Source organism: Triturus cristatus, chromosome 11 (genome assembly GCF_964204655.1).
Source record: "Triturus cristatus chromosome 11, aTriCri1.1, whole genome shotgun sequence".
NCBI lineage: Eukaryota > Metazoa > Chordata > Amphibia > Caudata > Salamandridae > Triturus > Triturus cristatus.
Window position 1 is genome coordinate 312,619,978 of NC_140594.1, and position 24,459 is coordinate 312,644,436.

Here is a 24,459-nt window from a genome sequence, read left to right on the forward strand (position 1 = left end):
GGGGTTTGCAGAAGTTCTCTGATGACCTTAACCGACTCTTTCGAGGAATTAGAAGAGAGTCCTATTCTCTCCTCAAAGAACTTGGATTTCGCTGCCCGGATGGCGGATTTGTAGATGTTAAGTGCTGCCCGGTGTTCTCTCCGGCTCACTTCGCCCCAGTCCCTCCTCCAGATCCGCTCCGCGAGAGGCCTTATAAGGTTGGACCATACTCCGCAGGATAGGGGGCCCTTTTCCCTGCAAGATTTTGTGAGCCATGCAGAGTGCTTTAAACTTCACCCTCTCTCTCACAGGGAGCCAGTGGAGCGCCTTCAGCGCAGGTCGGGCTGACTGCCGCCTGGGAAGGTCCGTCAAAAGCCTGGCGGCAGCATTTTGCACTTGTTGCAATTTGTTTAGAGTTGATTCTGGAGCCCCCAGAAACAGCGCATTGCTGTAGTCCAGCCGTGAAATGATGAGACCCTGGATTAGTAACCTCCTAGTGGCCATCGGGAGGAGGGGTAGGATCTTCCGGGCTGACCGGAGCAGGCAGAAACACACGCCTGCGGTCTTTTTTGCGTGTGTCTTGAAGGATAGGTCCTGCTCCAGCCACACCCCCAAGCTCTTAATCTCCTGTTTTGGGGTAGGTGGCGCTCCCAGACAGCTAGGCCAGCTACTAGGGGACAAGGAGGGAGGGGAGTTCCCCAGCATCATCAGTTCGGTTTTTGAACCGTTAAGTTTAAGTGCTGAGTTGCACATCCAGGTGAAGACCCTGGCTAAACATGTGTGCAGCAGGTTGGGTTGGTTCGCCGGCTTGGGAAGCCCAACCACCAACTGGGTATCATCCGCATAGCTGATGATCTTGATACCCAGTGGCAGTACCACACTCTCCAGTGGGGCCATATAGATATTAAAAAGTGTGGGGCTCAGCGATGAGCCCTGTGGCACACCACACTGGAGGGGAACCGATGTTGACTTCTCGTGGCCTTCCCAGACCTCAAACGTCCGATCTTCTAAGAAGGACGCGAGCCATTTCAGGGCCAACCCGGAGACCCCCACCCCGACAGCCACTGGAGTAACACCTGATGGTCTACGGTGTCAAATGCCGCACTAAGGTCCAGGAGGATCACTGCCACCGATCCCCCTGAATCCAAAATGCTCCTGGCATTCTCCACGACTGCCAGCAGGGCAGTGTCCGTCCCCTGGCCAGGGCGAAATCCCGTTTGGGAGTCACCCAAGAGAGAGTTGGATTCCAGAAAACCCGAAAGGCGCCTATTCACAAGTTTCTCCGCCACCTTGCTAAGGCCGGGGAGCAGGGAGATAGGCCTAAAATTAGCAAGGTCAGCGGGGTCCAGGCTGGGCTTCTTCAGGAGGGCCTTAACTACCGCTCCTTTCCAGCTGGGAGGCACAACTCCTTGGGTGAAGGATAGGTTCAAAAGGTCCGTCACTGGGCCGCCGATGGTAGAAGCTACCTGCTTCAGGTATTTCATCGGTACCGGATCTCTCGGAGACCCACTCTTCAGGGTCACCAAGACCCCAAGAGCCTCGTCCACAGTGACTGGACCAAAGGAGTCCAGCTCTGCTGTCCTCACCCCAGGCTGAGACCCAGGGTTGCATTCGGAGGATTGCTCCTGCACTAACCGAGGGAGGTACGCCAAGATGTTTTCTATCTTAGATTTAAAGAACGTGGCTAATTCTGAGCATTTTTCACCCGGGTTGTCATGAGTGACCGGAGGTTTGGGGGTTTGCAGAAGTTCTCTGATGACCTTAAACTACTCTTTCGAGGAATTAGAAGAGAGTCCTATTCTCTCCTCAAAGAACTTGGATTTCGCTGCCCGGATGGCGGATTTGTAGATGTTAAGTGCTGCCCGGTGTTCTCTCCGGCTCACTTCGCCCCAGTCCCTCCTCCAGATCCGCTCCTGCCTCTTGCAACCCTTCCTCAAAGCTCTGAGCTCTGGCGTGTACCAGGGAGCTGAGCCCACTCTCTTACCCCTGGTGAGTAGTCTTTTCTTAGGGAGGATAGCATCGAGCGAGTTGGTCAACCAGGTGTTTAAGTTCGCATCAGCGACTAGCGGGTCAGGCCCGGGGGGGGACGTGTCGCCTCCGAGTGTACTGCCCAGGTTTCCACTGGGAGCCTAGACCAGGCTCTTTCCACCGTGTATACTCTAGGTGTAGGTACCACTGGGACATCAAACTGCCACAGGGCCGGAACCATAAAATGATCTGTCCAGGGCAGAACCAGCGCGGGCAGTACTTTAAGGCGTTCCGAGTTCGAAAGAATGGGGTCGAGCAAGTGTCCCTTCCCGTGCGTTGCACCTGAATTGAACAGGTTAATCTCGAATGCTTTCAAATCACCCTGAAGATCTACTGCCAGAGAGTCAGAGGGGTCATCAAAATGGATGTTAAAGTCACCTAGTGCCACAAAGTTGACTGTGGAAGAGGCAAGAAGCGCGACCGTTTCAAGAAAAGAGTTGAGGAAGTTGCCCATGGTCCCAGGTGGGCGATAGACAAGGAGGCCTGCCAAGGAAGCTGTATGCGACAACCGTAGAGAAAATTGACAGCTCTCACAGTCGCTCATCCCTCCATCCTGGACCTTACAGGTTAACGTATCCCTGTAAAGGATGGCAATACCACCTCCCCGCCCTACTGGTCTATCTAGGTGAGATATAAGAAAGCCTGGTGGAAGTGCTCTGACCATATCCGGGCCGGAGCTGGAAGAGATCCAGGTTTCTGTTAAAAACAAGACGTCCAACTTGTGGTCGAGAATGAGCGAATTAATTTCTGTCGCATGACTAGGGAGGGACCGACACTTCAACAGGGCCATTGACAACAAACAATTGTCTTTGGCCGTTACCAGACCCGTATTACAGGCCCCGCAGGGCAGGAACGGTTGCCCTCCCTCGTGAACATACCTACATGCGGCGAGTTTCGGTGGCCGCCAAAGCATGAGCTCATCCCTCGTGTACCTGATGAAAGCCGGAGATGGCATCCATGAGTCGGGCAGGAGGACCGGCCCTATGCCCGTCTGGGCCCGGACGGGCACAGACGGGCTGAACTCTGGCGTAACTCCGGCGTCAGTCCGGCGTGACCGCTGCGCGTGACCGCTGCGCGTGACCGCTGCGCGTGACCGCTGCGCGTCAGCATGGCTACCTATAAGCACGCCTAGCGAAATAGAAAGGGGACTAGAGCGCGCAAAGGATCACCCACACCCAATATGGCCACCACGAGTCGGGGGCAAAGGACCCGCAAAGTGCGGTGTTTTTCAGGCAATTATAGTGCAGGTTAGATGTCAGCAGTGCGAGTATGTGAGGCCAGGCTTAAAAACAGGGGATAAGTGTCCAAACACAAACTAAAGTAAAAGACAAAAACGGATCATTAAAAACACAGAGCTTCCACCGACAAGCGCTGCAAGTATGGCGACACCGCTGGAATAGGAGGAGGAATATTGGTTGTTAATATATGAAATCCTACCTCAAAAGTATCAGACACTATGTAGAGAGACATTTTTAGGACTGCGACTTTGCACAATACATCTGCAATTTGCTTCCTTGATATTTTCTGTTGATTTTAAATGGAAAAAAATCTTTCGAAAAAAGACCCTTGGAACGTTAAATTGGCACAAATGCATCTTTGCACGAGGCACTTGTCACTTTAATTCCTATATGTTTGAATGCACTTTACATCACTCTACTATCTAAATTAGATCTACAATCTAGGAATTCCTAGTGTAGTCTAGAGAGGAAATTTGGATTGCATAGGGTTTAGTTGAATTTAACTTGAACTTCCGGCTGCTCAATAACGGTTAGAACCAAAATTACCTAAACCATACATAAATGAAATGAAACGAAGCAATCCTGTTCATCTGTACAATACACTGTCTCTCTAACTCTTCTCTTCTCTCCCCTCTCCTTCCCCTTGCCTTAATTTGCCTTTTTACCAACTCAGATCTTGCTATCCTCTTCACAACTTTTCCCTTCCATTTGCTTAAATAGAGTACTCCATATGGTCATCCATGAACAGACCATTTGTTGCATTTTTTGTGTGTCTTTTATCATTTTTTTATCTTGTTTACACTTGTTCTTACACTGTATTGATGATTTGATTTGGGTACTTTACCAACAAATGAACAATCTGATAAATTCAGGAAATCTACGACAGTGTGGAGACACATGTGCATGTATAACTGATAATAATGTTAAGAATGTACAAAAATGCGAAACATGCTAAAGGAACAATGGCAACTGCCATAAGCCAAATGTAACCAGTCATTTATATGGGTTAGCAGTCTAGTCTATTTTTTTAAACAAAACACTAACAAGGGATTTATGCATTTAGCCACTTTAAATAGACCGTTTAGACGCTGGGACTCTATGGTCCAGTTGAAGGCATCAGCCGAAACGCGTCGACCGTCCTTCTATTTTTGCACTTATGGTGTAGAGAAAAAATAAAAAAATACCTCAAAGAAATCACTGTGGACTCTCTGTGCTGTGGATACGTTGGTGGTAACTGCGCCGAAGTTGTTTTGAAGATAGATATATATATATATATATATATATATATATATATATATATATATATATATATATATATATATATATATATATATATATATATATATATATTATCTACTGGCGGTCGCCAGTAGATAGTTATAGTTACAACCTAGTTTCCATAAAAAATCTGAAAATTCTATTTTGAATAACTTTGGCGCCGGTTGACGAATCCTCGCAAATTTTTCAAAACTAATGGGGCGCTCCGTTCAGCTCCTACCCTGAAAGTCTCGGGGTGATTCGTCAAGCGGGGGCCGAGAAAAAAGGGGGGTCCCAAAATGCGTTTTCCCCATGCATTTTTCCATAGGACCTTTAGACACAGCTACAGCCAGAACGGCTGAACAGAATTACTTGAAATTTGGCAAAGAGGTAGTCCTCAGGTCAGGCATGTGCCTTTTGCATATATGGTGTAAATCCGTTCAGTAGTTCCTGAGAAAATCAAAAGTAAAATCATATACATATCTGGGCGGAGCCTAACCACACATCTCATTGTGAGATCTGATTGGCAGTCAGCACTTCATCCAAGAAGTGTTGGCAGCCATCTTGGGACCAATATACATGATAGCACCTCATTAAAAAGCATTGCAGTTAATAGAAGGTTTTAAGACTTTAGTTACATTATAAATCATTTGTTGATGGTACCATACTCATTTTAGGAATTGTAGTATGTTCTAAGGTGATTTTACCATGTGAAAAAGCCTTCTGCTGGGATATCATGAATCATGTTTGAGAGAAAACTATTTTCACATGCTTTTCCCACAGAGGTTTGAAAGGTGATCTATAAGCTAAACTGAGAGCATATTTTCTGTAAATTCACATTATCTTTCTCATTCATGTGAGAATGAAGTCTGACATTCTCAGTAAAACATGTACATCCAACAAGGGCAGAGACTGTCAGTTGATTCCTTTGTGTTCTACTGCAGCTTCCCAGAGTGTTCCAAAGAACAACTAGAGCGCTAACAGTCTTACTTATGACAAAGGTATGGCACACCTGAAGCCATCTTGATTGGAATAAAGTGGTAACATTTAAAACATTTAATTTAAAAAGGAACAAAATGAGAGGGTTCATTTTGCCATAGAATGTATGATTAGTGCTGCAGAAAGAAAAATTAGGGCACATTTTGAGTGACTTCTCAAATCCTCTTCTATTTCATTAAAGAATTCTGACATGCAGACTGAAACATGCACTTTCAATACCAGCAGCAGACTTCCCTGGTGAGCAGTAGCTTTACTACAGTGATCTAATGAGCAACTAGAGTGCTAACATTCTGAATTTATGGCAAATGTGTGACACATCTGAATGCCTTCTTCATTGAATCAAAGTAAAAAACTGACAGTATGCCTACTGAGGAGACTGCAGTAAATGAGGAAATTAGGAAACTTCATAACAAGTCTCCCAAGATGGCCACCAGAGACAAAAGAGCCCAAATGTAGCACAAATATCACCGCGATGTAGCCCAAGTATAGCCCAATGACAGAAATCCCAGAGTGTTTTAAAGAACATCTAGAGCGCTAACAGTCTTACTTATGACAAAGGTATGGCACACCTGCAGCCATCTTGATTGGAATAAAGTGGTAACATTTAAAACATTTAATTTGCAAAGGAACAAAATGAGGGGGTTCATTTTGCCATAGAAATTAGGACTAGTGCTGCAGAAAGAAAACTTAGGGCACATTTTGACTTCTCAAATCCTCTTCTATTTCATTAAAAAGTTCTGACATGCAGACTGAAACATGCACTTTGAATACCAGCAGCAGACTTCCCTGGTGAGCAGTAGCTTTACTACAGTGATCTAATGAGGAACTAGAGTGCTACCATTCAGAATTTATGGCAAATGTGTCACATCTGAATGCCTTCTTGATGGAACCAAAGTAAACAAGCATTGAAAATGCAATAGGTCTCGCCCTCGTTTAAGTTAAAGCAATTCTGTTTGTAATTAGGTGGCTTTTTAGCTTTGCTTTTATTAGTGTTTTTCAAAATTTCATGTAAATAACATGCATATCTGTATATGTATGCATGCATTTATATTTGTATTTATATAGATATGCAGATTATATATATGTTTATGTATGTATATACATATATATACACATACATATATATAAATGCATATATGTGCATATGTGTGCGTGTAGAGAGAGGTAGAGAGAGGTAGAGATGTAGAGGTAGAGACGTAGAGGTAGAGAGGTAGAGGTAGAGAGGTAGAGGTAGAGAGGTAGAGGTAGAGAGGTAGAGAGTAGTAGAGAGAGAGGTAGAGAAAGGTAGAGAGGTAGAGAGTAGAGGATGAGTAATAGAGAGTAGAGAGTAGAGAGAGAGTAGTAGAGAGAGTAGTAGAGAGAGTAGCAGAGAGTGAGTAGGAGAGAGTAGTAGTGAGTAGTAGAGAGTGAGTAGTAGAGAGTAGTAGCGAGTGAGAAGTAGAGAGTAGTAGAGAGTAGTAGAGAGTGAGTAGTAGAGGGAGTAGTAGAGAGTAGTAGAGAGTGAGTAGTAGAGGGAGTAGTAGAGAGTGAGTATTAGAGAGTGAGTAGTAGAGAGTAGTAGAGAGTGAGTAGTGGAGACTGAGTAGCAGAGAGAGAGTAGTAGAGAATGAGTAGTAGAGAATGAGTAGTAGAGTGAGTCGTAGAGAGTAGTAGAGAGTGAGTAGTAGAGAGTAGTAGAGAGTAATAGAGAGTAGTAGAGAGTGAGTAGTAGAGAGTGAGTAGTAGAGAGTGAGTAGTAGAGAGTTAGTAGTAGAGAGTGAGTAGTAGAGAGAGAGTAGTAGAGAGAGTGAGTAGTAGAGAGTAGTAGAGAGAGTAGTAGAGAGTAGTACAGAGTGAGTAGTAGAGAGTGATCAGTAGAGAGTAGTGGAGAAGTAGAGAGTGAGTAGTAGAGAGTAGTAGAGAGTGAGTAGTAGAGTGAGTAGTAGGGAGTAGTAGGGAGTAGTAGAGAGTGAGTAGTAGAGTGAGTAGTAGAGTGAGTAGTAGAGAGCAAGTAGTAGAGAGTGTGTAGTAGAGAGAGAGTAGTAGAGAGTAGTAGAGGGTGAGTAGTAGAGAGTGAGTAGTAGAGAGAGTAGTAGAGAGTAGTAGAGTAGTAGAGAGTGAGTAGTAGAGAGTGAGTAGTAGAGAGTGAGTAGTAGTAGTAGAAAGTGAGTAGCAGAGAGAGTAGTAGAGAGTAGTAGAGAGTGAGTAGTAGAGAGAGAGAGTAGTAGAGAGTGAGTGGTAGAGAGTAGTAGAGTGAGTAGTAGAGTGAGTAGTAGAGTGAGTAGTAGAGAGAGTAGTTGAGAGAGTAGTAGAGAGGAAGTAGTAGAGAGAGAGAGTAGGAGAGAGAGAGTAGTAGAAAGTAGTAGAGAGTGAGTAGTAGAGTAGTAGAGAGTGAGTGGTAGAGAGTAGTAGAGAGTAGTAGAGAGTGAGTAGTAGAGAGTAGTAGAGTAGTAGAGAGTAGTAGAAAGTGAGTCGTAGAGAGTGAGTAGTAGAAAGTAGTAGCGAGTGAGTAGTAGAGAGTGAGTAGTTTAATTTAAATGGAACACAATGAGGAGGTTCATTTTGCCATAGAAATTATGATTAGTGAGGAAAAAAGAAAAATTAGGGCACATTTTGAGTGACTTATCAAATCCTCTTCTATTTCATTAAAACATTCTGACATGCAGACTGAAACATGCACTTTCAATACCAGCAGCAGACTTCCCTGGTGAGCAGTAGCTTTACTACAGTGATCTAATGAGCAACTAGAGTGCTACCATTCAGAATTTATGGAAAATGTGGGGCACATCTGAATGCCTTCTTGATGGAATCAAAGTAAACAAGCATTGAACATGCAATAGGTCTCGCCCTCGTTTAAGTTTAAGCAATTCTGTTTGTAATTAGGTGGCTTTTTAGCTTTGCTTATATTAGAGTTTTTCAAACTTTCATGTACATACCATGCATATGTATGCATATATGTATATGTTTGCATGAATTTATATTTATATAGATATGCAGATTATATTTATATGTTTATATATTCACTGAAAAAACCATAGGTTTCACACACGTTATAGTTACGAATTAGCATTTAAAAAACCTTGCAAATTCACTTAAAAAACCATAGGTTTCACACATGTTATAGTTAGCTGGACATTTCACTCGTAAAAAAACAATGAAATTCCCCCGTTATAGTTAGTGCAGGCAACTATAACTCACGCGACCGCAATCCTCTGCTGATGACGTCAGATATTACATCACTGTATTTAGACACTTATTTACCCATGTCTTCTTCCATTAATCTTTAGCTATACATATATTACAAATATTTATTTTTCGTAAAGACACATATGTCATCAGTGATGTAATATCTGACGTCATCAGCAGAAGATTGCGGTCGCGTGAGTTATAGTTGCCTGCACTAACTATAACGGGGGAATTTCATTGTTTTTTTACGAGTGAAATGTCCAGCTAACTATAACATGTGTGAAACCTATGGTTTTTTAAGTGAATATATATATATATATATATTACCTACTGGCGGTCGCCAGTAGGTAGTTATAGTTAGGACCACGTTTCCATAGGAAATCCGCAACATTCTATTTTGAATAACTTTTGCGCCGGTCGATGAATCCTCGCGAATTTTTCAAAATAGGTGGGGCGCTATGCTCCGCTCCTACCCTGAAAGTCTCGGGGGGATTCGTCAAGCGGGGGCTGAGATAAAAGGGGGGTCCCAAAACGCGTTTTTCCCATGCATTTTTCCATAGGACCTTTAGACAGGGCTACAGCCCGAACGGCTGAACAGAATTACTAGGAATTTGGCAGAGAGGTAGTCCTCAGGTCAAGGAAGTGCCTTTTGTAGGTTTGGTGTAAATCTGTTCAGTAGATTCTGAGAAAATAGCCTTTAAATCAATATATATATATCTGAGCCAGCTTACGGTGCGCTTACGGTACGCTTACCGTACGCGTACGGTGGCGTGCGCGAGCGCGATTCTGATTGGCTCTTAGATCTTAGTAAACATTCGAATCGGCCGAAACCAGGAAGCGGCGGCCGCCATTTTCTCTCTCGCACTGAGAGTGATTTTTAAAATTTAAAGCCCAAAAACATGTAAAGGGGCTGTTTAGACAGCTCCCACACACATAGGCATGTTGAGGGAGTCCCCAAAGATCCCCCAAGGCCAAAAACGGAATTTTTATTTTTTCGGTAATTTCGCCGATTACGCTTACCGTACGCGTACGGTAAAAAATTATTTAAAAAAAAAAATCATCCACACTCTCTCCACCCCGTGTGCAATTGGTGGGCGAAGGCCACCAATTGTGCATGGCTTATCACAAACGAGATAAACTAAAATATTAAAAAATAAATAAATAAAAAAAAAAATTAGCAACACTCTCTCCACCCCGTGTGCAAATGGTGCCCGAAGGGCACCATTTGTGCATGGCTTATAAAACATACGAAAAATTAAAATATTACCTTTCAAAACGAAGTGCATCATATGTCCTCCATGTGCGCACGGTGCGCGAAGCGCATCGTGCGTACATGGCCCATCTAGCGTAACATGGGCACGCGGTGCGCGTAGCGCACCGCGTGCCCACCGTGCGTGCATGGCACTAACTGCGTAAAGTGGGCGCGCGGTGCGCGAAGCGCACCGCGCACAGAACGAACTGCGTTAAGTGGGCGCGCACGCCACGAATGGCGTAAAGTAACTTAGCATTTAAAAAACCGTACAAATTCACTGAAAAAACCATAGGTTTCACACACGTTATAGTTAGGAATTAGCATTTAAAAAACCTTGCAAATTCACTGAAAAAACCATAGGTTTCACACATGTTATAGTTAGCGGAAATTTTACTGATAAAAAACCAATGAAATTCCCCCGTTATAGTTACTGCAGGCAACTATAACTCACGCGACCGCAATCTTCTGCTGATGACATATGTGTCTTTATGAAAAAAAAATATTTGTAATATATGTATAGCTAAAAATGTATGGAAGAAGACATGGGCAAATAAGTGTCTAAATACAGTATTAGCATCAGCAGAGGATTGCGGTCGCGTGAGTTATAGTTGCCTGCAGTAACTATAACGGGGGAATTTCATTGGTTTTTTATCAGTAAAATTTCCGCTAACTATAACATGTGTGAAACCTATGGTTTTTTCAGTGAATATATATATATATATGCATATATTGATCCCCACATACACAGATATATGCACACAAACATTATATAACATTTAGGATACAGTGGATCTACACTCAGTGTTTTTTTTCCCCTACACCAGACCAGTATCTCTATGCCCAAGCATGTAGCAAGAGCAAGCACACAGACTGACAGAGCTCCAGAGTCCCATTTTAACAAAGTGCCACAAATGTGCCGGCATCAATTCAGACAGACTGATGAATAAACAGGCATCAATGCACAACAGAGACCAACAGTCATATATAACCATTGGGTAGCACAAGATAGTGTTACCCAGGCCTGCACTATTAATACATCGGAGCAGTGAGTGATGCACCTCAAGGGAGCAGTGGGTGATGTGCTGCAGGGGACAACTGTGTAATGTGTCTTACAGTGTCCCGGAATGATGTGCTTCACTGGAACACTGAGAAATGTGCAACAAGGGGTAACTTGACATGGTTCAATTTCCTGCCTTGAAGTGTTGTTAGGATGGCAATGGTAAGAAGAGTGTGCACCCCTGGCCTGAGTTACACACAGCAAGTTTCTGGCAATTATTGATTTGTGGATTCAGCTAACACAACAGTCATGCATGTATGCTGAGGGCCCACTGTGACACAGAATTAGACCCAGAACTGGGCATTGTGGTGTGGTGTGATACATGAAGTGCACCCTTCTTTACTGAGTACGACTACTGTCAACTCACTGGGCTGTGGAGGACTGATAATGTTGGCAGAAACAGATCATAGTGGCAGAGCAGATCTTTTTAGATGTCGCCTGCCAGGGAAATCGTCTACTGTACTCTGTCAGTAAACTGCCACTAGGTCCTTGTTGGAAAACGAGGCAGCATCTGTGAGGCCTGCACAAATAACATGACTACATTTGTCCTTCACTGGGAACCAAACACCCAATTGTAGTGCCTAACTCTCAGAGGGTAGCGTTGCAGAGCACTCTGAGGCTTACTCAAGGGAGGTGGTGTGGGCTAGTAATAGCCATTTGCAGGTGCACAAAAATAACACTCAATAATTGATTGTCCAGTCTGTACCTTGCTTTATAAAAGTAAGAGTACATTTATTAAACACACACACTACTCAATACTATGCACCAATTTACAAATATACATAAGCTGTTGGAATTACTTTGTGACATTGCATAACATCTCCACCCCTCCCGCAAAGGGGGGGGTGGGGTCTAGTACCACCACTCCCATGTATGCACATCAACTTGCCCCAATGCAGATAGTTGAACATAACCTGGAGCGAGGGCCCTGCGCACTGGCACCATACCAGTGGCGACCCACCCCATTACCTCAACAAGCATTAAAAAGGGGTAAACCTGCCTTGGTGACACATGACCCTGACTGAGCATCTCCTACTGACCATAAAGTATGCACCTCTATATCTTAAGGGCTAGCAGTCTGGGGACTTCACCTAAGCGCAGCAGCAAGAATCCATGTTTACGCACACTTTAGAATGACAGTACTCATCACCTTGGTTGATCATTTGAATGCATTGCAATTACAGCCCCTAAGGGCATCACAGATAAAATCACAGGATTGTGCATATACATCCAGGCACCCTAGCAGGACTGTCTGGCAACATAGCCCCCCTTGGCTTATGACATTTCCTTACACATATGACTTACAGTCCCTTCAAAAGAAGTACTCCTGGCAACTACACTTCTCCTGCAGTGCGCCTCTTCACTTTAAAAGGAATCACAGGTAAAAGCATGGGATTACGTAAATACAGCCAGACCCCCTAGCAGGAAGGTCCAGCAACATAACTCCATTTAGCTTAACATCACCTTACACAGGTACTTCACTTTACATATGTGACTTTCAGTCCACCTGAAAAGAAATAACCAATAGTAAATGCATTTCGGCGCAATTACACCACTTCACCTCCAGGGGGTGCCCTTCTCCAGACATCACCAACTCAGCCCTTCACTCCATGATGCACTTCATAGTACACCCTCAGCTGTAAAACATAAGTTCCAGCCTAGAAGGTGTTAAAGGCTGGCTGAGCCCTTGAGGGGTTATTCTTTCAGACGCCCTGTGAAACTTATGGGTGGACTGTTCTTCTTTATGCTGGGGGAGGCTGCGGTGCTCCTGCAGCCCCCTGCACCCCTTTTCACACATGAGGGTGACCCCCTCCTCTGGGGGCCACCAGGCACCAAAATGGCAGATTTCTTCATGCTAGGGGGGGGAGACTGTGCTTCTCCAGCAGCTCCACCAGCACCTTTTCACAAGTGAGGGTGACCCCCCTCCTCTGGGGGCCACAAAGCACCAAAACGGCAGATTTCCAAATGCCTGGCGAGGCATTATGGGGCGCTTCATGCTCCTCTTTACCAGCCCCAGCCACTGGGAACACTCTCCTCCGCCCTCGGGGTCTCTGATTCAGCAGGGTGCTGTCTTCACTGGCTCCCTGCACCAGCCTTTCGCCTGGCTCTCCTCCGTGGCCTGTCTTCTCCCTGCGCAGAGGCCACCGCTCCTGCGCACCGGTCCTGGGCTCTTCTTCTGGTGCTGTTAGGGTCCTGGGGGCAGTCAGGGGGTCTCTCCTTCCAACTGCCCATTGTGCCAGGCTCCAGCACCTTCAGCCTCAGCAGACCGCACCCCAGAGAGAGCTTCTCTTTCCGTGCAAGCACTTTTTAAAAGTTGAGTAGGGGGCTGGCAGGAAGTCCCTGTTGGTCCTCTCAAACAGCGACACATCACTTTCGTGCCCCTGCTCCCTCCTTCTTGTCCAGCCTCCGGGTTTGTTAAAAATGGCGTCGTCCAGTGTCTCTGGCCACATGGCCTCTGAAACCCAACTCCTTCCCTCCTTGGTGCAGCCTGGTGCCTGGCACCTAGTGATGGATGAGTCTGTAGCCCCACCCATCATCTCTTCATGGAGAGGAGGCCCTCGCTTGTGGAAGAAAGTTATCAATCCATCCAGCTGAGGTCAGCCCTCAGCCTGGGTCTGGTCATGGCTGGCTCAGAGAAATATGGCAGTTCTGGATGACCCAAAAGCAGTACAAATATGACTTTGGACTCTGCAGAATACTTATTTTCACATTCGCTACATTGGACTTAAGTGCGTGTCTGGAGTCTGTAGGCCTAACGGAAGTTAATCTAGCCATGGGCCCCACATCCCCATAGGGGAATAATGAAGTGAAAACACAGTAAAACACACTGACTTTCCCTGGCATGTTTCCTTTCAGTGTATAAAGCCTATTCCATGTCACCACCCAATACTGCATAAGTCCTGCCACACCATTCACTTTGTAGCTGCTCCTGGACTGCGCACGCTAGGAATCTCCCCTGCGCAGCCCGTACACGTGTGCATACGCATGTACACATGTGTCTGCATGTAACCAGCCCGGTGTCCCTTACTCCAGCTGCTGCGCAGTGGCCTGGTCAAGCCAGGGGAACACCAGTAAAATCCCCATGCAGTCTCTTACATCCTGAGTTCACTGTGGGTGAGTCCCAACTTATGAGGCTCCCCCACAGTAAAAGCTCAACAATTAGGTGCTCAAAAAGCGAAAAATCCAGGCGGCCCATAGTGTCAGAACCACCTTCTAACAGTCCTTGAATATGGAACATGGATAGCCCATGTACGATTACTGTCTGTGTCTGTTTCTTTAGTGTATGTGCTGTGCATGGCTGTGGCAGCCCAGGAAGCCATCTTGATCAAGATCACAACCAGTGAGACCCAGGGTGGGCACTTCGTTTGTTTTGGTGGAGGGTTTTAGCTTTGCATCTGATTAAGACTCAAGAATGTATACCTCACTCCTCCTGAACGATGTGGCTTTTGAGGTACTGCACCACTGCTGAGACATGGCAAAAGATGCGAAGCCGGGCAGAGTCATGCACTGCTGGTCAAACTCAAGTTTGGGAAATAGGTCCACCAGCAGGAGCTGAGCCACAGCTACTGAACATCACATGGGAGAGGCTATGGTTGAATTAATGATGGCATTGTGTGCAATTTAGCTTCCATAAGATACAAAAATATCAGACACTGAGGCAGCTAGAATGATAAATTTGGGACAGCTCAGATTTGACTAATATATAGATAATTGCATTGTAGGCCCTGGGGAGAATGAAATCTGATTGCGCCCCACCGGACCGTGCGATAATCAAATGTAGTCCACCCCAATGTTGTTTTCCACGTATAAACCCGGAAGCAACAACAAAACCATATTAAGTCTAAAAGTTAAATGTATATATCATTTTTGCTTGGCACCTTTACATGTAATATTTAGCTATGGCCTGTGATTAGAGTACTTTTTCTTTTAAAGTAAACATACTGACTGAACAATGGGATATCAACTGATGGTATGTTTTTGATTGAACTCTGAGTATCAAGTGCCAAGGAATTGTTGGAGGTGCTCTATTGAGGGTTCAACAGTAAGTTATAGCCCTGAGACATCAGTAGTAAAAAGCTCTCATTGGTACAATATAAACCCAGTAACCCCAGGCTGCTCTGCGAGTGCTGCATGGTTACTTTTGACCGCGCTACACTGGCCCTTGGCTATGTTTGCATCATATAAATGACACATACATGCATTTTTCCTGAAAAGGTTTCCACAGTAGTCGTTCTTGATGTGCTGGTACTCACCCCTGGAACAATGCTGCCACCTCTGTATTACATAGCCCAATCATTATGGTGAATCTGAAATGATGGTACCTCTATGTGGCATTTTGTGAGTATCCTTGGCATAATTGAGCCTAGCCCTGGCATAACGGTGACTATCCCCGACATACTATGGTCATCTGTAGCATGTGACAATGATAAAAAGGACATGTTAGGATGAATCTGTCCATGTGACACAAAATTACACACGAGTACTTGATGAAAACGACAAGCAGTTTTCAGGGACCAAGGTGTATTTTCTAAAAATGGAAATATGCTATTTTGGGACAAACTCAATGTGTGTTTTTCACAAAAACATCAGACTTTTGAGGGAATTGAGCTTATTTACTCCAAGTGAAAACTTTCATTTGATAGCAAAAATTGATGTTTGTAAACAAATCGAATTTCCAAGAGTGCAGGTATCACAGCGACTGATCGGAGCCCATAGCCCAGAAACTGAATCATGACTTTTTGAATGAGTTAGAAGATTCACACTATTGTAGCCTTTTGAATCGATCTCAATGGTCTACAAACTTAGTAATGCCTCCCCCTTTGTGTAAAAAATCATATTAGCACCCCATAGAATGATAAACTTTTTTTCTTACAGTAATTCTATAAAATCGACAGCTTTTGAACTATTTAACAATTTAAATAGCGCGGTTGTGTTTTGTTATCCCTATTAAAAATGCAGTCAAATACATATTTGCCGGACGCGCCGGGCTCCCGTCCCGTTCCCTGCATTCCATTTCCAGCAACTCACTGGGCATGCTGGCTGGACATGGTGGCGGGAGCCGGCGGGCCGCTCTCTGTCCTGGTGCTGCTCTTGGCGGCGGTGGGACCGGCGCGCGGTCTGCTCGAGGGTCTGTACTGTGGGGAGCGCGACTGCTATGAGGTGCTCGATGTGGGGCGCACGGCCAGTAAGCAGGAGATCGCTCGTGCCTACCGCCACCTGGCAAGGCTTTACCACCCAGATCGCTACCGCCGCCAGCCCGGAGATACCGACCAGACCGCGCACGAGAAGTTCCTGCTGGTAGCAACCGCTTACGAGACATTGAAGGATGAAGAAACACGTAAGGACTATGATTACATGTTGGATCATCCGGAAGAGTACTACAGGCATTACTACCATTACTACAGCCGTAGGCTGGCCCCCAAGGTTGATGTAAGGATAGTCATCTTGGTCACTGTGTGTGCCATCTCCATCTTCCAATTTTACAGCTGGTGGGCTAGCTACAATGAAGCCATAAATTACCTTTCTACGGTGCCAAAGTATCGAATTCAAGCAGCGGAAATTGCCAAGCAACAAGGTCTTTTTAACAGGGCTAAAGAGAAGGGCAAAAACAGACGGTCCAAAGAAGAAATAAAAGCAGAGGAAGAAGAGATAATACGGGACATTATAAAGACTAAAATAGATATTAAAGGAGGTTATCAGAAGCCTCAGATATATGATATTCTTCTCTTCCAAATTGTCTTATGCCCTGTGTACCTGTGCAAATATGTAGTGTGGTACTGCTGGTGGATTTACACATTTAACATCAAAGGACAAGAATATGGCGAGGAGGAAAAACTGTACATTATCCGCAGATCTATGAAGATGTCCCAGTCTCAGTTTGACACAGTTGAAGACCATCAAAAAACTGTTTTCCTGGAACGAGAACTGTGGAAAAGAGAAAACTATGAGGTCCATAAACGTGAGCAGGAGGAAGAATTAAAGAAGAAGATGGCCTCGGACCCATGATGGAAGAGATACCGGAGGTGGATGAAGAACGAAGGCCCTGGGAGATTAACATTTATAGATGATTAATGGACACAGTGCATCTATGCTGCTATTTCGGTGTATTGCAGAAAATATTTTCATAATTAAATTATCAATTTTTATCTACTCTGCCTTGTGCGACGAGCTGAATGAAGTTAAGCGATCCTGCTGCTCAGAATGGAAATAAAATCTTAAGTTCAAGGGAAAAAAAAAAAAAAAAAAAAAAAATACATATTTGCCAATGTGCTATTCACTGAATGGACTCCCTAAAAGTGTAAAGGTATCGAAAGTGTGAAGGGCCTGGATGAATATTTGGATCCCTTCCCCCACTTTGACATCTGGCAGACATGAGTAATAAAAACATTACTGGTGGCTTATTACTCAGTTTTTATGTCACTTACAACATTGCACTTTTTTCCGCATGAGGTTTGTCTTGGTTTCACATAGGCATAGTAAATGATGCTCTTGGCCAGAGCCTGATGTCCCCTTTCACCGCCCACCATCCCTAACAAAGGGGGCCCACAAATCAAACTGCTAGGAATAATATGAATACTATGATGAATCAATTATTAAAGCTCTACACGTATGATTGTTTTACAGTATAGGAGAGATTTAGTTATTGAAATTGCAACATGCATTTCATAAAATTGACAGAAGAATAAACATGACATTATTGTTAGTTATGTTTATCAGAATTTACTTTAAATAAAAAAAACTTAGAAATTCACTGGAAAAAAGCAAAGTTTAAAGTGACCTAATGGTTGGGTCTGATAATAATTTCCTACTTTACAGTTGAACAAAAACCTCAGAAATTCACAAAAAAACAAAGGTTAAAGTGACTTTCTCGTTAGGTGAAAATATCAGTTAAAACATCACATTCACCAGTTATATTTAACTGAAGTAACTGAAACTCGAACCTCCGCCATGCACAGTGTTATCAACGATGTAATTTCCGGTGTTATCAGTCATGTTGCCAATGATGTCCTAGACCATGTCATGGGTTATGTAATTTGTGTGATCATGAGCAGTGCATGGCCTAAGAGTATTGGTAGCCCGTGATGAGCTAGGGGCCCGCAGGAGAAGGATAGAGTTCAGGGTGGGAGTCTCATGCATGCCCCCCAATCCCTGTGCAACAGGGTTCTGAGACCCCCTACCATCCACACCGCCCCTGAAGAGATGGGGGCCATCAGGAGCATTTTAAAGATAGGGGACAGGGCCATATGCATGCCTCCTCCCCAAATATTTAATTTAAAAAATGATAACTGCGCTGATGGCAGGGGCTGGGGCACGGTTTATATTTAAAAAGGACATGGGTCTGCTTTTTTTTTGTTGCTGTGGTACCATGTGTCAAAAAATAATTTTGACCTTATTGGAAGCCCCCCTGCACTTCCGCCACCCCACAAGGCCTAGAGGTCGAGGGTCCCTTCCCTGCTTCTCTATATGTTTTTTAGGTCTCTCCTAGGATGCGCTTGCGCTGTCTCTTTGAGGTATGCTGTATTCAGGTATGGACTTGAAACACCGCCAACTTTCCGCCCATCTTTTTAATTGCCTCCTGTCACTTGTAAACGGTGGCTTTTCATTGGTCAATAGGCTTAGTAGTCCCTCCTTAATATCACCTTTTCTCATCTTGTAACCTGACATGAGGACACACCCTGTTACATGTGTTGTTACTGAGTAGGATTTAATTAAAGCCTCAGAGCACTATTTTGTTGAATGGTTTTCTCCTGCCTGTTGTTGCAGGACATGCTTTCTCGCAACACATTTTTTGTTGTTGTTTATTTTTAGTTCGGCACGCCTCAGCCGAGCATGTTTATTTTTCTTCTATTTATTAACTGTTTTGTTTTAAAGCCCACCGTGACGTGCTTCCAAGTTAATGGCAGCCGCGCCCCTTTCTTTAGAAGTGGCTCTCCATATTCACCTTAATATAGAAATTTTATTTATATTTTTAATTTTTTACAAGCGCCCCATTCCATGCTTTAACTTTAATGCCGGCTGCACCCCTTTATTTAGACGCGGCTCATCTAAAGAAAGGCGCATGGCCGCTATTAAATTGAAAGGGCGCAATCGGGCGCTGTTACAACAAAAAAAGCATTTGTTTGCCACCTTGAGAAAAAAGTGCTTTTTTTTTGTAAAAGCGCCCCATGCCGCGCTTTCACTTTAATGATGGCCTGCCCCCATTTCTTTAGACGAGTCGCATCTAAAGAAAGGGGCTTGGCCACCATTAAGTGAAAGCGTGGCTTCGGGGGTTTTTACAAAAAAAAATACGCATTTGTTAGCCAACTTGACAAACAAATGCTTTTCGTTGTAAAAGCGCCCCATACCATGCTCTCACATTAGTAGCATCCACGCACCTTTCTTTAGACGTGGCTCGTTTAAAGAAAGGGGCATGACCACCATTAAAGTGAAAGTGCGGCATGGTGCACTTTTACAAACAATCATTTGCAATGCAAAAGGTTTTGCATTCGCGAGAGTTTAAGCTATTGGCATTGTAAATGACAATGCTTTTTATTTATCTGTTTTGAAAACCAACACATAAATTAAAGGCATTGTCATTTACAATGCCAATAGCTCTAACTCTCGCAAATTCAAGATCTATTGCATTGCAAATGCATGTTTAATTTTGTTTCAGGACAAGGGAATTTGGTCCTCAAGTCCTGAAATAGCTGCCAAATATCTGTGTTGACAGTAGGTAGCCAATCAGATCTCAATTTTTGATCTGCCGGTCCTGCAGAACTAACATATTTCTATCTATACATACATTGTGAACCTTTATTTCTCAAAAAAATACTGAACAGATTTGCATCAAATTACAAATAGCACGCGTTGTGGGTAAAGATTTAGCTTTCTACCAAATTTGGTGTAATTCCCTTTAGCAGTATTTGCTGTATTGCTGTTCAGTTTTCCTATGGAAAATTCCATGCGGAACATGTGGTTTGGAACCACCCCACCATTTCTTAGTGCCCTACTTGATGGATCACCCCGAAACATATCTTTTTTTGAGAAAAGTTTTATGAAGATTTGTCAAATGTCGCTAACATATACACATATGGTTTACAAGTAAAAAGTACGTGGTTAAGCCAACGAGCTGGGTTCCACAAGTGCAAGCCCTGCAAGGCCTGCCAACACAGAGTAACCACTACATCCTATGGGACTCCGTTCGGCGGACAAGACAGAAAAATTGAGAAGGCTTTGAATTGCAAAACAGATCATGTAGTATACGTGCTGGAGTGTCCTTGCAATTTAAAATATGTAGGAAGTACTATTCTGCAAGGACATAAAAGGGTGCTCCAGCACCTAAGGGCTATTAAAAAGAATGATCAGGCATACCCAGTAGCACGTCATTTTAATGAAATCCATGGAGGCAACTCCAAGGATCTCAAATATTTCCTTATAGATTCAGTCCCACGAACTAAAAGGAGTGGTGATCGAGAAAAAGCGCTTCGCAAATTAGAAATGTTTTACATATTAAACCTCGACACCAAGCATCTGAGAGGATTGAACGCCACTGAGGAATTACATGCAAGCCTACTCATGTGAGACAATTAAGATAAATTAATGCACTTTTCTGAATATGTATTGCAACAACAATTAATTCATCATTAAATACATTTTAAAACAAAAGCATTTAGTCTTATATAAATTGCCTCACATTTTAATTTTTGTTAGCTAGATACGTTCACAGCACTGAGTAGTAATTTGCACCAGGCACTTTATTTAGGCTAATTTGCACAAGGTAGCACTAGAGGACAACCAAGGAGACATGGTAGTAATTAACATATTTCATGTGTCTTAGTTTAAATAACAAGACCATTGTAAATGCTGGTCAGGTATTTGTACCAGGACATGTTAATAATTGTTTTCTTTGGAGGAGTAAAACATATATTCGTCGTGAATCAGTAATTGACTTTTAACAATATGAATTTAGGAATTTATACCGTAATTTTTGCATTAAAGTCTCTGCACAAAGGATATTCATGTGCTCATAATACAAGTATGTATCCATTTACTAAGATATTTATTTATTTGTCTATATTTCTATATTTCTATATTTAAATATTTTGCAAATATTTTATTTATTGATTTAAATGGAATTGTTTGCACTGTTATGAAACCTCCAAAAACAGTTTTTGATTGAAAAAAGATTTTCTTCAACGTGTAACTGTGTTAACATGCACGCTGTTCTTCTATGTCCATGGTTAAGAGTGTTACAATGTTACAACATTGCACAGGTCACTTTAAACAAAATCACGTGGGTAATGGTGAGAAAAAAACGGATTATTTAAACGAATCAAACTGCTAGGAGCACATCATGTGTTCAAGTCCCCCGTGAGGGACGAAACGCGTCATGGCTACCATGGTCTGTTGGGAGCAACAATAAAATAGCCAGCAGTAAAAACTACGTGGTCCGTGATCTTTCTTCAGCCGACGAGAGTGAGCGAGATGGGAAGGAGTTCTTTGGATATAGATATAAATATATATATATATTTGTGTTTATCTGACCCAATAAATCGGGTTATGAATTCCCCGTGAGTGCTGTACTTTTGTACTTCATAGCGGTGATATATATATATATATATATATATATATATATATATGCACACACACACTACACCAAATTTGGCTAAAAGGTAGCTCTTGGTTCAGAAGGCATTCTTTTTGTTAAATGGTGTAAATCTGTTCAGTAGTTCTTGAGAAATTTAAACATTTCTCAGATATCCATATATCGACATGAAGGATCTGCGAACACTCCCGATCTTGAGCTTGCGATCTGATTGGCTACCAACACTTTAACCCCTTGTGTGCCCATGACGAGCTGGACTCGTCATGGGCCGCGGTTGCGCTGTGCCCATGACGAGTCCAGCTCGTCATGAACCCCGCCCGCTAATGTAACGGCCGGCACAGGGCGGGGAAAGGGCGTGGCACACAAGGGGTTAAACCAGGAAGTGTTGACAGCCATCTTTTGGCTCAGTTGAACCGAGTCACAAGAAAAATGGTGAAAAAAAAAGTTAACAATAAAGAAAAGGGGGCAGGGTAGAAATACCCTGACCCCCTAGGCCTGCTCAAGGGGACCCACAGGGACACCTAGGGCCCTAAAAAGCATTAAAAAAAAATAATGCGGCAGGAGTTGCATTAGGTCCGCAAATCCTGCCGAAATTTTTTTCAAAAACAGAGCACGGTCTCCGGCTCTTCTTTTTCTTAGAGCCACCGGGTAGGCCAGGTCCCGGGGGCAATGATAAAAAAAATGCGGGAGACTGCATGGGCCCCCACAGCCCCGAGGAGCGCCACCTCCTCGGGGCTATGTTCACCAAATGCGGGGGGCCACGTTTGCAGAGTGCTGGAGAAAGGGGGCATGGCCTCCAAAGACCTCTTAGCAATCCTGCTGTGTGGGACTTATTAGAGATAACAGGAGGGGTAGTTGGGCCCCAAGGATGACCTTGGGAGCCAAGTACCCCTCTCCTACCTCCAGTAAGTCCCACACAGCGGGATTGCTGAGACCTGGTAGGAGGGCACACCCCCTTTCTCTACCACTGTGCAAATACGCCTACTGTTGCACAACTAGTAGGGGGATGAAAACCCCTTGTCTATTGAGGGTCCTTGGAGGCCAACTACCCCTCCTGGTACCTCCAGTAAGCCCCACACAGTGGGATTGCTGAGATGCTGTCAGAGGCCATACCCCCTTTCTCTACCGCTCTGCAAAGGCGCCTTCTGGTGCACTTCTAGTTGGGGGATGAAGTCCCCTTTGCTCTTGGGGGTATTTGTGGGCCAACTAGCCCTCTTGTTACCTCCATTAAGTTCCACACAGCTGGATTGCTGAGAGGTCGTCATAGGCCATGCCCCCTTTATCCACCACTCTGCAAACGCTCCTCCTGGTGCAATGCTGCTTGGGGGATGAAGTCCACTTTAGTCCTGAGACCCTCAGGAGGCAAGGGGAGCTCATCCCCCACCAGACGTGTGCTGAGAGGTGCGTTTGCAGAGTGGTGGAGAAAGGGGGCGTGGCCCTGGATCCCCTCTCAGCAATCCAATATTGTGGGGCTTACTGGAGGTAACAGGAGGTCTTGTTGGTCCCTAAGGATCCTCAACAGTCAAGGGGACTTCTTCCCCCATCCAGCAGCAAGCCAGGAGGCGCATTTGCAGAGTGGTGGGGAAAGGGCGCGGGGCCTCTGGCGAGCTCCCGGCTTTTTCAAAATTTTAATTTTCTATTCTTTTTGGAAGGGCCATTTTGGATCCCAGGCACCCCATCCCTTAGGGCCCGGACATCCTTTTTTAGAAATATATTTTTTTATTAAATGACGGGGGCTGCACAGCCCCCTCCTAGGCCCATTTTAGCCACGGGGACCCCATTCCAATCCCCGGGGAAGTGGGGGAGCCCATAGGGACTGCCCTGCATTTATTTAGAAAGACAGTATGGCCCGGGGAGGTGGTGGTCCCCTGGGCTGCGGACCATGGAGGCCCCCCAACCCTTTTAATATCTTTGCCCTGGGGAGGTAGCAGTCCCCAGGGCAGCGGAGGGTCAAAGCGCCGTTCCCACATTTTGAGTAATCATTGCCCTGGGGAGGTGGCGGTCCCTGGGGCTGTGGGGGTCCTAGCAGCCCCCCCATTTTTATTGTATACAGCCCAGGGAGGTGGCGGTCCCCGGGGCTTTTTATAAGCCCAAGAGGGATGCCCCATGAGCCCCCTTCTTCATGCCCCCAGGAATTTGGTCCACCCGGGGGCTTTAAAAAAATACGCATGGAAGCCCACACGTCATTTTTTTCTTAATTTTGCCTCGGATCCACCTGTGAGACCGCAGCAAAATTGCACTAAAATGTTTTTAAAACATGGCGGGGTCCCTGTGGCACCCACAACAATATCTGGGAGGGGGGGTCAGGGTATTCCTACCCTGCCCCCTTTTCATTATTTTGTACTTTTTTTCTGGAACTCAGCTTGAAGTCGTGTCCCAAGATTGCTGCCAACACTTCCTGGTTGAAGTGTTGGCAGCCAATCAAATTTTAGTAGAATCTGCGAGTCCACTGCAAGGACTGAAGTCCCCAGATATCTATATTTTTTAAACTTTAATTTCTCTGAAACTACTGAACAGATTTCCACCAAATCACAAATAGCATGCTTTCGGGACCAAAATCTAGCTTTCTGCAAAATTTGGTGTAGTACCGTTCTGCAGTTTGGGCTGTAGTCATGTTGAAAAATGGAAAAATCCCCTTTGACTTAACATGGGGAAAACGTGTTTTGGAACCTACATTTTTTCTCAGCCCCTGTTTGAAGGATCACCCTGAAACTATCAACACAGCAGCTGAACCAAAAACGGAAGGGTTTGTGAAAATTTCGTGGAGATTCGCCAAGTGGGGGCAAAGTTATTGGCAAAACAAAAAACGACTTTCCTCTGGAAACTTTGGTCTTAACTGCTTACTGGTAACCACCAGTAGGTAATATATACTTATGGATAAATTACCTACTGGTGGTTG

General features: G+C 44.4%; 1 pseudogene across 1 annotated transcript; it reads left to right on the forward strand.

Annotated features, from left to right (window-relative positions):
- The first annotated feature begins 15,958 nt into the window (after positions 1 to 15,958).
- LOC146784108 (dnaJ homolog subfamily C member 25 pseudogene) lies at positions 15,959 to 17,196 on the forward strand (annotated as a pseudogene). The gene has a single exon (XR_014970554.1). The product of XR_014970554.1 is annotated as a dnaJ homolog subfamily C member 25 pseudogene (transcript).
- The last annotated feature ends 7,263 nt before the right edge of the window (positions 17,197 to 24,459 follow it).